Source organism: Macaca nemestrina, chromosome 3 (assembly GCF_043159975.1).
Source record: "Macaca nemestrina isolate mMacNem1 chromosome 3, mMacNem.hap1, whole genome shotgun sequence".
NCBI lineage: Eukaryota > Metazoa > Chordata > Mammalia > Primates > Cercopithecidae > Macaca > Macaca nemestrina.
Window position 1 is genome coordinate 4,167,713 of NC_092127.1, and position 15,611 is coordinate 4,183,323.

Sequence of the window (15,611 nt, forward strand, 5' to 3'; positions counted from 1 at the left end):
TGGTCTTCTAATTTATGATTGCCTAGCTAGCAAAATGCCTGTCACATAGGAAATATTGCATAAGTATTTGTTTAACTCACTAACACGATTTATTTCCCAAGAAGCTCACTGATGCATGCACATTGAGCTACCAAGCTGCCTAAGTTACACAAAGGGAAAAGTGGCCAAATTAATAGTCTCAATTTGACTTCACAATACAGTCTGCAAATTAGGAAAATTTACCTTTGTTCAGCATCTCTCAGCAAACTTAGGTCAGTGGATCCTGGCACCTTATGGTACTGCTGATACCAGGGAATTGTGTTTATGCCCAAGCAAGTCTGACAAGTCCACACTGATAAAATAACAGGTTACTCTCATTCGTTAGTGTAGGAGCCAAATCCAGAATGTGCAATGGCAGGGAGGGCTGTTGAGAACAGGTGCAAAGGACACCAGAAGTGTCTGCCACCTACTGGGAAGTGGGGGTTGGTTTCTAAGAGGGATGAAGGGCAGAGATGACAGGACGGCAGTACCAGGGCAGTGAGCTGGGCCAGAGGAAGGGCCTCTATTATGAGGCAGGGTGATGGATCCCACGCTAGTCTTCAGAGAACACAGCCATTTGTCAGACATGGGAGGCGTGGTCCTGTTTTACCCTCCACAATTTCTTAAACTCCTCTCACGTCTTTTCAAAATGCTTGTATGATCTGAGAAAGGAAGCCAAGTGCATGTTTTCCCTGATGTGCCCGAAGTGGTAGCATGATGGTACATACCTGTTAACAGCTGGGACTGTGCGATTCTAAATCCTGTTAAGGCAGGTAATGAAAAACAATGAAGTTGTGCTGCGCTGGAAGGATTCCAAAAACATTTGTCTTGTTTTGTTGAGTATGATGTCATTGAGGGATCATTTGCAGGTAGCATCTGGGTTTCTGACCTGTGAATCAATCCGTCTTACATTCCATCCTTCCTTCCTTGCTTTAAACTCTGCCAGTATTTTTCCTAGCAGTGGCACAGGGGAAGTACTGATAGGGGTTCATTCAGTGAACATTCAGCTTCCCCTGGAACCATCTGGGAACCCTATTCCATTCCTATTCTGTTCACAGAGACATTCAAGTTCCTTCCCCCAACCCCAAAAGAACAGATATCCACCGTGAAGGCCATAGCGCGATTTCCAAAGTGTCTCTCTAAGGAACATTCAGCCTGTTCTTAGAGGAAACAAGGGCAACATTGTTAAAACAGAGACTCTCAACAGGTCCAATGTGTGTTAAAAATTAAAATATTGTTCCCAGCACGGTCTTGTATTAAGGCTCCAAATAGGCATTTAAAAAAATCGTTGCTGGAGTCCTGGACGGGGCATCCATCACTCCTGAGTACACGTGAATTCTAGGTAAATGTTTGAATAAAGAATCTCTGTGAGGGAACTTGCGAAAATTGCCTCCAAACCCTCAACCTGCACAGAATATAGAGGTTCTCTAACCCACTCTGGTCTCCTCTTCCATCAACTGTGGCCAAACCATGACCATGACCTTCTCCCCAGACTGCAGCCTCTCTGAGATTTTATACTTCATCTGCCTCTAATTCCATTGTATTCATCAGGTCTAGGATTACTTCCTAATTCACTATCAAAAATTGCTTGAGTGTTGAGCTGTAGCCCAGTGTTACTTTAAAAATTCATTCTCAAAATATTCTTTTCTTTTTTTTTTTGAGACAGAGTCTTGCTCGTTGCCCAGGGTGGAGTGCAGTGGCACGATCTCGGCTCCCTGCAACCTCCGCCTCCCGGGTTCAAACAATTCTCCTGCCTCAGCCTCCCAAGCAACTGGGATTACAGGTGCCTGCCACCACACCTAGCTAATTTTTGTATTTTTAGTAGACACGGGTTTCACCATGGTAGCCATGCTGGTTTCAAACTCTGGACCTCATGATCTGCCCGCCTTGGCCTCCCAAAATGCTGGGATTACAGGTGTGAGCCACTGCGTCCAGCCTCAATATATTCTTGATAGGACCAGTTACCAGTTGTAGCAAAAACTCTTTGTTCTTCTCTTCCCTTCTTCTTCTTGGCCTCCAGTTATTATGGTGAGCTGGTGGACCCTTGATTCCTTGAGTTTTGCGTGATGAAATGTCAGTGAGCACTGCGAGGATGCTGTTGTCAGTAATACTTCCCAAATAGGTCTCAGATGCAGCATTTTCTTTGAATTTCATACTGTGTTTGTTTAGACTCCTACATCTCTCACCAGACAACTGCTCTAGGTTTTAATGGGCTTTTCTGCTTGTAAGACTCTTTCTTCTTTCATCTATTATCCACACTACTGCACAGTTATGATTGTTAAAATTCGATTTTTTAACATTATTCCTTCCCTTAAAACATGTCAGAGTGCCACTCCTCACTCTGCCCCCCATCCCCTTAGTCTCATCTCTTCCAAAGTGTGGTTGCAATCACGTGGACTTTAGTTAAAATCCTGACTGCTCCATTTTAGTAGTTGATGACTTGATTTTTATGTGAATAAAGTGGGACTGATATCTATCTATGTTGCATTTTACTTGAGGTTTAAATAATGAATGTCAGGTATCTAAGAGGCTATCTGTTTCAGAGTAGACACTGACAAAGTTGGAAACAGTTCTTTCTGCTCAGGTCCAGTCCAGATTCAATACTGGATGTGCCATCAAAGAGACTTTCATTCTCTGACACCTGCCTACCTTAGCAGCCTCCTGCTCCTCCCAGCCCACTGCTTCATCCTGCAATTTTATTCTTTGGCCATACTTGGAATTCTCAAACATCACATGTGGTTTAGTCTGCATTCCTCAATGTTTGCCATTATATGTGCTGTTGTGCTGTTTCCTCGATATGGAATACGGCATCTCTCCTCAACCCCTCCCATTTCCTGGAAATGTCTTGTGCATCATTGAACACATAGATAAAGGACACTGTTTCTTCTCTCGGTGATAATTCTTTATAATAACTCTTCAAGCATTTGATAATCCTTTCTATGTGCCAGGAGCTCTTTTAGGTGTTTTAAACATTTTATCTAATTCAGTATTGATTACCTTTCACTTTACAAGAAAAAGACACATAATGTCTTTAATTAAAATGAAGTAACAAAGAAAAAATAATAATTTAATATTGAAATTCATAGCCTGGTGCGGTGGCTCACGCCTGTAATCCCAGCACTTTGAGAGGCCGAGGCGGGTAGATCACCTGAAGTCAGGAGTTCGAGACCAGTCTGGCCAACATGGTGAAACCCTGTCTCTACTAAAAATACAAAGATTAGCCAGGAGTGTTGGCAGGCACCTGTAATCCCAGCTACTTGGGAGGCTGAGGCAGGAGAATTGCTTGAACCCAGGAGGCAGAGGTTGCAGTGAGCTAAGACTGTGCCACTGCACTCCAGTCTGGGTGATGGGAAAAAAATTGAAATTCATTATTCTCCTAATCACAATCTATTGTCTTCTCCATTACATTTATGAACTATTGGAGTGTGGAAACCAGTGGCTATCATGGCTTGAATGGATGAATGAACAGATGGATAGATGGATAGAAGAAAATTGGGAGGTCTAATGTGTATTAGGGGAGGTGAAACTGTTCCCTGAGACGGCCGATATTTTAGGACGGGAATTATAACAAAGCCCAGAAATGCCTAGAAAGATGCTATGTAAACAAATAAATAAAAACAAGGCAAACCAAGCTTAAATCAGGATAGTCTGCTGCAGATTGGAGAGGTTCAGGTAAGCTAGATCGCCTGATAGGAAACTAAGAACAGAGAGAAGCTGCATCAGAGGATTTCTGAAGGAACAGTCTAGGACTGCACTAAGAATGGGCTTCACTTCCTACAGAAATGAGCCACAGTAGCCTAGATGGAAAACAACAACGACAACAACAAAAACATAGGTTAAAAAAAGAACCAGCCTCTTGAGGCATTCATAATATATTTGATTAGCACTTCCTTAGTTAGTGCCAGGTTCCATGCTAAGCACATTACATGAATTGACTCATTTGAACTTCCTTTAAAAAATCTCAAGAGGGTGGGGCATGGTGGCTCACACCTGTAATCCCAGCACTTTGGAAGGCTGAGGCAGGCAGATCACCTGAGGTCAGGAGTTCGAGACCAGCCTGGCCAACATGGTGAAACCTCAACTCTGCTAAAAACACAAAAATTACCTGGGTGTGGTGACATGCACCTGTAATTCCAGCTACTTGGAGGCTAAGACAGGAGAATCGCTTGAGCACTGGAGGCGGAGGTTGCAGTGAGCTGAGACCATGCCATTGCCCTCCAGCCTGGGCAACAAGAGCGAAACTCCGTCTCAAAAAGAAAAAAAAAAAACAAAAAAAAAAAAAAAAAACAAGAGAAAAGAGATTTTGTAATCCCCATTGTGTAGCTGAGATGACAGAACTGTAGCCGGACTAGATAAGACCACAGAGGTAGCAATTGGAAGGTTGGGTTGGAACCCAGGTTTACCTCACTTTTGCCGTTTATGACTCTGCAGTTCTGTCCCTCTAAGGATACTGTGGGAGATGGTTTGGGCTTAGAAAAAAAAGTGAATTAACCTAGGAAGAAAAGACCTCACATCACCTCCAAAGTTCGACACTAGAAGAAAATTGAGAAATGAAAAGCCCAGGAAATTAAAATACGAGAAGAAACAGGCTTCCGTTCCCTGCTAAACTCATTGAGGATTGTGAGATTTCCCTGACTATAGTGCAGATCCCCTAACAGTCCCATTACTGTGACAGGGAGATTGCTGTGGACACTGAAGACTAACCAAATGCATGGGTTGCATTTTTCCTGGATGAAGGGTAGGGAGAGGATGGGGAAGGAATTCAAGAAAACTGAAAGGGGAAAAGCTATAAATGCCAGGGCGAAACTGTGGAGACAAAAATCCTCCTTTTTCCCTTGACGCCATTTTACCCTGGATACGTAATTGTTGGGGAATGGAGTAGAAATTGATGGGAGGAGGTGACAGCACCAAGTCGTGGGTCAGGTACCCATCTGTGGGGGTACACCCCAGGGAGAGGTTTGGTTGTGTGACCCTGGCACACATAGTCATGGATGAAAGATGATTTCTGGAATCAGAGAGCAATCTGACAGGTCATAATTTTGCATTTTATTTAATTGAATTAAGCATGTTTATCTGTTCAATGAAATTAAAAGCCAGCTGAAGGTTTTATTGTCTTATTTGGCACTTTAATGGAAAGATATGTGCTGTAAAATATGTTCTATTTACAAAATTAGGTTCAGATGTACATTAAGTGTTGAATTTATTTCATTGCTATATTTTGAAAAGAATGAGTTCATCATTTAGAGGAGAAGTAGGGTGGATGAGGAGATGGAAGGATGTTTGTTTGTTTGTTTAATTGACTTTGTATTTCCTTTGCTGATGTTTTGATTAGAACACTACAAAGAAAATATATTTGGAGATAAAAATATGCAAGAAGTGTCATACATTGATTTTTCTGGAATTCATATCTATGTCTAACTCTCATCTCTAGTTATAAGCTTCATCCATTTTCAGATTATTTCAGATGCTAACCTTACAAAACATATTTGTAGGCTTGTTGCTTTTTCCAACCCATTCCTGTTTCTTCTATTCTCACCATCGCCTTCACTCACACTCACACTCACATAATTATTATTATGACAATAACCTTGTGACAGATTTCTAGGCCTGCCTCCTCCAACTTCTACATACTTGACAGAGTTGACTTTCAAAAACACACATTTACTCATGTTCTCTTTTTCCTTTTCTTCTTGTTTTTCCCTTTTTTTCTTTCCCACATCCTATGGGTGCTGTACAGATGTGGTAACAAGGTCTGAGGGAGGCACATGTCAGACGTGTGCATAGAAACCCAATCATCACACTCATCAACCCTAAAAGGATCACTTCTTCATGTGAGTAACTTTCTTAAACTTTTTAAAGATAGCTCTTTGTTCTCAGAAGAAGGTCCAGCTTCGCTCATGGATTACAAAGTCTTGACCATCTCTCAACCTGCGAGCTCCCAACAGCCTCTGCCCCATTGCCGTGTAGCTGCCAAACACGTGGTGTTTCTCCATCACCTTTCTGACTGCTGCTGCTTCTTCCTGGAGCATCATTCCCTACCCCTCCATCCCATCAGTCACTTCTTACTCCGGCCCGAAGGCCTCCATTTCCAGGCGCGTGGCACATCTCACAGCACGCGCCTGCTCACACGCTCAGCCAGCATGGGTCAGGTATCTGTCCTCTCCGTTCATTCAGCACCTGCTTGTGTTTCTAACACATCAACCATTTTTCATTTATGTTTGCCTGATTCTCAAGAAATGTTTGTTGAGTGAATAATGACAAAAACAAGAATTCCTAAAATGAAAATGGCAAAGAACATATATTTCCTATAGGAATATAATCAGTGGAACACTAGAAGAGGATCTGCAGAGGAAATCCAATTTTCTTCCTAAAGGTTTACCAAAATTGCCCAATGATCAGGACATAACTTGGGATCTGAATCATCATCATTTTCATTCTTGTTGTGAAATGTTGCCCATTAAATGTGCTTCCTCTTGACCTAACCTCAGTCAAAAATTTGAAAACATAGCTAAAAAATTTGCTAAGTCATATGTTATACCTTTTATATGTTGATAATTCTGTCCAAACTTTTGGCTTTGTTCCCTCATTTATTCAATATTATTCTTTCAGGAGAGAGCTGATGGGGTTCATAAACTCAAAATGGTCAACTTGTCATTACAATGGTTACTGTATCAACAAGTTGACAGAATCCAACAGGTGGACTAAACCTCCAAGCTATCACAATGCATTTAGCTTAGTAACTGCTGATGGTTTATGTTCTACCTAATGTTCCGGGCCCGTCTCCAAATCAGCACCAACTTTTGACTAAAACGTGGTGGGCATTGGCATATATGAACACGTTGCACAGTGTGATTCATAAGCTCCAAAAGTTCCTAGAGCACTCACAATGTTATGTTTGGAGCACCCTTGAAAGCCTTGATATTGGTGTTCTTTCTCCTATAAATTGTTGGCTGTTGCATTGGAGAAATTCAGTGACAGGGTGGTTTTGTAACAGGGGTTTGACACCAAATGTTTCGGCTGTTGGTGGTGATACTAATCTTGCACTTACCTGTGCCATGGGATTGAAGGAAAAGCCCATTGTTTTATGATTGTGAGACACGCCATAATACGGAGTGTCCACAAATGACTTTCACAGTATCATGTTCTTCATACTCGTCTTCATTTTCCAGGATGTAAAGTCACTTGATGCGCTTGTCTCATGAGTATCTGCAACGAAGCTTCACGGATATATCTATGTTTCTGAACTCTTTTAGTTATGCCAGCATTTTCCTGTTAAATATTTATAATGACTTGGTGCCACATTTCAGCTTCTCTATAGTTTGAAAAGTGTCAGTGCATCAAAAGGGCTGTGTGATTTCTGCACTATGCATTTCAGATCCAAATTTTCGATGTGTTGTGTCTTTATAGTCTCTAGATTGGCTATATTGTAAAAATTCATATCTGGTCTCATTTGTTAGGAAATCTCTGGAAATGAAATGACATCGAGACTCAATCTATGTAAGTATTTAAGTGATGTGGCTGACATCACATTGATGTCAATGCAAGTCAGTTTGGAAACTAGGCCTAGGCTAGTGGCCACACAGTGGCTTTCACTGGGTGCTTCTCATCTCTATTTGGGGGCCCAAAAACATTTCTTGCCCGTCATTTAGAATTTGCAGAAGATTTAAGAAAAAGTAGTTGGCTATGTAAGCATTTGGCTCTGTGTGGAGCATGTACAATCAGTTTTATTACAGGAGGTTTCATAAAATAGTTCCCAATAAGGAGTGCAGAATGACAAATGTAAGTAGGACATAGCTTTGCTGAGTAATTTTCTGAAACACTACCATTAGCTTCATTTCAACATTTTTACATTCAACATTTACACAAACACAATGGTTGAAGGAATAGTACATCAAATACCCACTAGCTGGATTTAATTATTAACACGTTGCCATACTGCTAGGTCCTCACGGGCATGTGTTTTGAAGAAGCATTTGAAAATAAATTGCAGGCATCGTGATGCACTTCACTCCTAGAAACAGGAGACCCCAAGATAAGGGCGTTATGTTACATGGCCTCAATTTTATAATACAACTAAGAAAATTAATAGTTTTCTAATACAATCTAACATCCATTTCACTTTTAGTCTTTTTCAATTGTTCCTTTTAAATTATTTTATTATTTTGTTCTTCAACCAGGTTATACTGGAGGCTCGGGAAGTTCATCTCTATTGATCTAATATATTCTCTCTGCTATTTTTCCCTATGACATTGACTTTGTGAAGCGAACAGGCCAATTGTCTTGTAAAATGTCCCACAATGAGGATTTGTGTGATTGCTTTATTGAAATGATGGTCCCTTTGGTTCCTATTAACTAGAAATTACTTCTTACAGCTTGAGCAGGTACCATTTGTATGTTTTTGGCAAGAATATGTCCTAGATGATGTTTCTCTGGCATCACACCTGGAGGCACACAATTTCATGACGTCAGAATTCAGTGATGCTGCAGTTGATTGTTTGGTTAAGGTGGTGACTGCCAGATCTTTCCAAAAAGAAAGGTTTTCCCTTTTGCAATCATTAGGTAATCTGAGGGGTGGTAATTTGTTACTATGTGGAATATCCTATTCGTCAATAATTACTAGGATTGTAGGTTGAAATGGCCTTAAGCAACCCAAGGGATCTTTCCTGAATATCTCTTTTCTGAATGTGTGTGAAGGTGATCTATGAGGAAATTATTTCTCCTAGAAGTACCATTAATCCAAATCTGTTTCATCAGGAAAAATGTCATAAGCCTTCTAAAAGTTATTGTTGCATTAAACCATCTACATTAAAGAAAAAATAGATGATGTCAAACAGATTATCTGTGGAATTTATTTTCTTGTGTCCTAATTATTAAATACACAACTGTCAGTTCATCATCTGGGTGTAAACCACATTTTTTCTGTTACTCTCAGAAACAAGTAGAACAAGTTGGAGAGAAAGCTATCACTTGTTTTTCCAGTAATTCTATCAGATTATGAACCAGTCTGCAAAGTAATGGAAGATCTAAGATAAGACATACATGATCTCTTTCCCTATCTACCTTGCAATTTCGTTAAAGGCAAGAACCATAGTTCTGATTTTGGGGTGGGGATAAAATAAGGGGCAAAGGTGGAAATTGTTCTAATAAGAGCGTGGGGACACATTGTACTGAGGGACAAGAGTAAAGAAAATATAGGGCCAGGCGCGGCAGCTCGCGCCTGTAATCCCAGCACTTTGGGAGGCCGAGGTGGGTGGATCACGAGGTTGGGAGATCGAGACCAACCTGACCAACATGGTTAAACCCCGTCTCTACTAAAAATACAAAAATTAGCTGGGCGTGGTGGTGCGCGCCTGTAATCCCAGCTACTCAGGAGGCTGAGGCAGGAGAATCACTTAAACCCGGGAGGCAGAGGTTGCAGTGAGCCAAGATTGCACCACTGCACTCCAGCCTGGGTGACAAAGCGGGACTCCATCTCAAAAAAAAAAGAAAAAAGAAAAAGAAAAGAAAAGAAAATATGAACCTAGGGAAATGTAGTCAGATAAATGAAGGTCCTGTTCGATTTGAGGACACAAAAAGTGCTTTCCTAAGTGGGCTATGGGGAGCCCGTTGCCCTAAGAGCTTCTACAAATTCTTTCCTCCCAGCAGCATTTCAGAGCTACATGAAAATTCCAAACAGAAGGAAGAAAAACTGGAATTTTCGTCAGTATCTTGCTTAGTTTCTCCAAGTCTTAGTGTTTTTTTGTTTTTTTTGTTTTGTTTTTTTTTTGTTTTTTGTTTTTTTTTGAGATGGAGTCTTGCTCTGCTCCCCGGGCTGGAGTGCGGTGGTGTGATCTTGGCTTACTGCAACTTCTGCCTCCTGGGTTCAAGCGATTCTCCTGCCTCAGACTCCCGAGTTGCTGGGATTACAGTCGCGCACAACCACACCTGGCTAATTTTTGTATTTTTAGTATAGATGGGGTTTCACCGTGTTGGCCAGGCTGGTCTCGAGTTCCTCACCTCAGATAATCTGCTTGCCTTGGCCACCCAAACTGCTGGGATTACAGGTGTGAGCCACCGGGCCCAGCCATCCAAGTCTTATTTTTCTTACATAAAATAAGTAATTTGAAAGTTATTATCTCTAACATTCTTTCCACCAAAATGACTCTGTGGATCTGTGGGTCTGAAATGTGTTATGTAAGATTGGAGGTGGGGCTGGAGAAATGGGTACAATCATATTCGTGTTGAGGATAGGAGTAAGGAGGAAAAACCAGACCTGAGAGAGCGTGGGCTAAATCAGAGGGAAAGTAAGAAACTGGACTGTCTCCAGGATAGAAAGCAGGTCATTTTCAGGGAAGTGAGCTTCGTTTGAGAAGATTACAAGAAGCAATGCTTGGAAAGGTATGCAGAACTCTTCATTCGTTCAAGATTTTTGAGGGCCTCCTATATGTCTAGACAGAGAGGATCCAGAGATAAACAAGTCTATTATTTCCATGTTCTCATGGAGATAGTATATTAGTGGGAAAAGACAGGTAATAAATTATAGGAAAAAAATGTGACCTCGTGGCCCTCTAATGCAATGGTTAAAGGTAAAGGCTTTAGAGCCAGACCATCTACATTCAAATTCCAGCTCTCCAACTTGATCTGCAGCAAGATAGTTAACTTTTTCCTGCCTTAGTGTCTCATCTGTGTAATAATGGGACCCATTTTATATGGCTGGCACATGAGGATTAAAGAGGAAATAAATGAAAACTTTAGAACAGTGTCCGACACCTGGTAAGTCTGAAATACATGTTAATTATTATTACTATTATGCAGATAAGTGTTGTGATAATAATGAAGTAGATGCATGGCATGGTTTTTCAACCTTAATTCTACTGACATTTGTGGGGGCCTGAAATTCTTTTTTGTGGGCAGTCATCCAGTGCATTGTAGCATCCCTAGCCTCTACTCACTAGATGCCAGTAGCAACTCCCAGTAACGACCACCAAAAATGTCTCTAGCCATTGCTAAATCCCCCCAGGGAGGCAAAAGTCTCTCCTGATTGAAAACTGGGTTAGAGAATAAAGAGTACAATATTTTTAGATAGGGCAGTATAGGACTCCTCAAAGAAAAACAGGAACAGACTCCCAAATGATGTTTTGCACACCTTTTGCAGCCATGAGAAAACCTGGGGGAGACGGTTCTGTAGAGGCGACAGCAAAGATAAAAGTCCCTAGGCTGGAAGTTGGTGTAGAGGCAACAGCAAAGATAAAAGTCCCTAGGCTGGAACACGTTGGTGTGGCCAGCGTGGGTGAAGAGTAAGATTATGTGAAAGAAGTAGGCAGGGTCAGTGTCTGAAGGGCAGTGAAGACCCTGGCAGTCAGTTTGGATTTTATTCTTTATATGCTGAGAAGCTATTAGAGGGTATTAAGCCAGAGAATGATAAAGCAGGAAAGCTGGTGAGGAAGGGAATGCAAGTCCAGTGAGAGATGAGGGGGCTTGCATAGGAACAGTCAGAGGCCATGGTTGGGGAGGTGGTGAGCTGCAATAGGATTGCAATGTATGATGGTTGAAGAACATGTAGAATGGTTCTTCATGCATGGGGAATAAAGGTAGAAAGGGAAGAGCACGTTTATGAGGAAGGAGTTTAATGAGTCAATAATTCTGTCTAGGCCGTGTGCCGTTTGCCTCCTGCAAGTGGTAAGTGGGCTGTTGACTAGTTTGGAGATCAAGTGAAAGGTTGGTCCTGGAGATAGATAATGTTTGGGAGCTATCAGTGTTTAGACAGCACTTAAACCATGGAACCTTCTGAGATCACCAAAGGAGAGAGGAGGGTGAGGTGGGAAGGCCACGGACCAGTTCTGAAGCGTGCCTACATTCTCTGAAGAGGTGGAGAAAACAGAAGTGGCCGGTGATGTCGATCAGCCCAGAGGGTGTGTGGTGTCTTAGAATAGAAGAAAAGAAAAGAAATGCTTCAAGAGGGTGTGGCTCATCTGGGTCAAATGCTACCAAGAGGTCAAGTACGAAGAGAACTCTGACAGATGTCGGGATTTGGCAAGGTGGACGGCGTTGGTGGCTGTGATGAGAATGGTTTCACTGGGGGCATGGGGATGAAGGGCTCACTGCAGTTCATTCTGGAACAGTGGATGGGCGTTAAGAAGGTTGAGATAGGAAGTGCAGATACCTCTTTGGAGAACTGTGCCTGGGAAGGGAAAGGGAGAAATAGAGCAGCAGTCAGAGAGGGATGTGGACCAAAGAACACACAGTTTTCTGGTTAAGGTGGAAGTATTACAGCATATGTGACTGCTGATGGAACTATTCCAATGAAGAAAAGGAAACTGATGATCCAGCGGGATATTAGGAATGATTGCTTGGAAGAATTTGTTGAGGAATGGAAGAGGTAAAATATGCTGTTGACAATGGGTCAGTTTGTCTGATGAGAGAAGGATGGACAGTTCAATAAAATGAGAGAGGAGAGAAATTTAGGTAAAATGGTGCATTTGGGGTGGAAAATAAAGTAATTTGTGTCAGAATACTTCTATTTTCTTTTTTTTCTTTTTTTTTTTTTTTTTTGAGACGGAGTCTCGCTGTGTCTCCCAGGCTGGAGTGCAGTGGCGTGATCTCGGCTCACTGCAAGCTCCGCCTCCCGGGTTCACGCCATTCTCCCGCCTCAGCCTCCCAAGTAGCTGAGACTACAGGCGCCCGCCACCACACCCGGCTAGTTTTTTGTATTTTTAGTAGAGACGGGGTTTCACCAGGTTAGCCAGGATAGTATTTTCTTAAAGTATAAAGCAAGACCATCAACATATGGCCAGAACGCAGAGGTCAAAGGGCTGAACAAAAGTTAAAAAGGCATTGGGTATTCTTTTAGGAGAGTGAACAAGAATATTTATTGGGAAATCTGTCAGAATCAGCAGGCAGTTTTAAATGTTGATGGAACTGTGTAGTGATATATTTAAAGCGAGACTCATGAGCACATTTGCATGCTTTTCTTGGTTGCTTTCGTGCTTTGAAGTGGACATAATGTAGTTAGGGGGTTGAATGTCCAGACTGGTGTATTGCCAGGCACGTGTACAGTGGGAGAACGGAGGAGCAGGGGATGAAGGCAGAATACAAAGGGACATTTGCACTGGTAGTTCTAGCCTCCAGGCTACTGGGGAGGAAAGAAGCCTGTGGGGAGCGGTGCTGACTGGTGGGAAACTCGTAGGGTTGGTGCACTGGGGTTCTCAGGGAGGTGGAACATAACCAGAGCGTAGACAGCAGGAGAAGTTGCCTGGAATGATCAGAGATAATTATCAGAGTGGATGCTTTCCACTGAGATTTCAGAAATGGTCAGGTCATTGGTGATGAATGGTGAGATTATAGAGAGCTTTGACATGCAGGACAAGAAGTTTGAATTCTGATCTTTTTGAGCAAGTTGTTCAATCTGGAGTTTGTGGACAAGTTTTAGAGCATGGAACTAGAATAAAAGGGGGTGTGTCTGTGTGTCTACATTTTTCTGAGAGAGAGGATCATCAAAAGAATATCTGAACTACAAAATGTTAAGAATGATTTCTTTGTCGGGCGCGGTGGCTCACACCTGTAATTCCAGCACTTTGGGAGGCCGAGGCGGGTGGATCACCTAAGGTCAGGAGTTCAAGACTAGCCTGGCCAACCTGGTGAAACCTCATCTCTACTAAAAATACAAAAATTAGCTGGACATGGTGGCGGGTGCCTGTAGTCCCAGCTACTCACAGGAGAATCACTTGAACCAGGAGGTGGGGGTTTCAGTGAGCCAAGATCGTGCCACTGCACTCCAGCCTGGGTGACAGAGCAAGACCCTATCTCAAAAAAAAAAAAAAAAAAAAAAAAAAGAGTGATTTCTCTAAAACCTAGGAGGTGGGCAGCCGCTGACAGTCTCTGAACAGGAGTAATGGTGTGAGCGTGCTTTTTACAAAGATGACACTGAGTTTGAAGGGGCAGAGAGAGGAAGATATTCCGACTCTGAAGAGATGTGTAATTCTCCACTTACCTGGCACAGAAAGGAGTAGATGCTGGAGCTGACTCCACAGCACAGCACCCGTGGGGCTGGACGCCGGTGCCCGCTGAGGAAGCATCCCTCTCCACATCATACTGTATTCATCGCTCCCTCATTCCTCATTCCCCCTCCCCTCCACTTCCAGCTGAAATAAAGTGGTTTTAATGAGGCATCACTTGGTGAGCTCTCGAATCAGGAGCCTGTAGGAGGACTTAACCAAAGATGTAGAGTCCTGCTAAATGCATCTTTCGTCACTTTGGGGTAGGAGGACAGACCTAGAGGTACTGTTTGACGAAGGATTTAGTGCACTTGTTCCTGTGCTCGGGAAATACGGAGTTCTCCACTTCCGAAGTTAAGCACTTTAGTGCCCATCAACCTTAAGACTGAGGTATTGTGGTGTCCATAAAGAGCAAAAAACTTGGAGTCAGACACACGGCCAAGCAGCTGTTTCATTTAACCCTTACAGTAGCTCTGTTAAAAAAAATGGAACCTATCTCACTGTAAGAGTAAATAAACAGAAGTTTCAAGAAATTACCTCACCCACGGTGAGACTGCTAGTACAGTGCAGAACTTGATATACTTTTCAAAATGTCACGTGTGTTTCTCGAAGCTTTAGGAAACACGCTCATCCAATTCTCGTAAATCTCTCACTCAGGCACAAGCACAAGACAAATGAGTTTTCCTTAAAATTGGGTTCAAGCACCAGGCTGACAGGAAACCATGTCATAATTAAAATCAATCAATGTCATGTTGAAATAGAATGACTTGTCATTCAAGAAGACAATTCTGAGTGGAATTTCAATTACATTTAGAATGAAAATAGCTGTGCGATGTAATCTTTTAGAAGGTAGTCCTCTTACTCTCTAAGAAGCTGAATTTATTTTTCAAAACATTCTAATTAGACATTCTTGAGGAATTTCCACCTTTAGTGAAACTGACAGCCAGTGCCATGCTGTGCCATGCCGTGCCGCGCGTGCTATGCTGTTGGTAGTGAGAGCAGAAGCTGGGTGTGGGAGAGGAAAGGAGACTCAGTCTGGGAAACAGAGGGAAAGGGAAATCTTCTGTAAATTGCATTTCTAATCACCATGATGACCATGTTTTCTAGCCCTAAAATTGGGATATGTGACTTGACAAAGAGACAGAATACTGAAAATTGGGATAGATCAGAAATACGGGATTTATGGTCATCACCCTATTATCAATGGTGGCAAGGGGCAGCTTGAAGAATTCACAATTAAAATTTAGATTAGATTTGAGGAAATTTACTTTAAAAATTAATTTCTGAATATATCACACTTGTGAACATTCAATTCTCTGTCTTGAAAGCTTCCCACCACCTCCTTCTCTTAAATATCCCCTTTATGAGTTCCCATCCCTACTACCTACTTTATAACTTTGTGTCATTGATGGTTTAAGTACCCATTGCCTGTGTGCAACTGCATCCAGCCTTCGTAGTTTTGGAACCGAGGATACTGCCCACTCTCAGTTGGCCTTCAATAAATGTTTGTTGCAGGGATGGAGGGTGGGTGAAACTGGAGCCAACCAGAGCCAGGATAAACCACGTACCTTGGTGCTTTTCTTGTGAAGGCTTTATGTTTACTTCTTTTGGTACAACTAA

General features: G+C 42.2%; 1 protein-coding gene and 1 non-coding gene across 6 annotated transcripts in view; one reads left to right on the forward strand and one right to left on the reverse strand.

Moving 5' to 3' along the window:
- The window catches only part of LOC105466558 (sorbin and SH3 domain containing 2), a 379,599-nt gene that overhangs the window by 4,465 nt on the left and 359,523 nt on the right, over window positions 1-15,611 (forward strand). The gene's annotated exons all lie outside the window — the stretch shown is intronic.
- On the reverse strand, window positions 5,735-5,838 carry LOC112424053 (small nucleolar RNA U13). The gene has a single exon (XR_003014702.1). It is a non-coding gene; the product is annotated as a small nucleolar RNA U13 (small nucleolar RNA).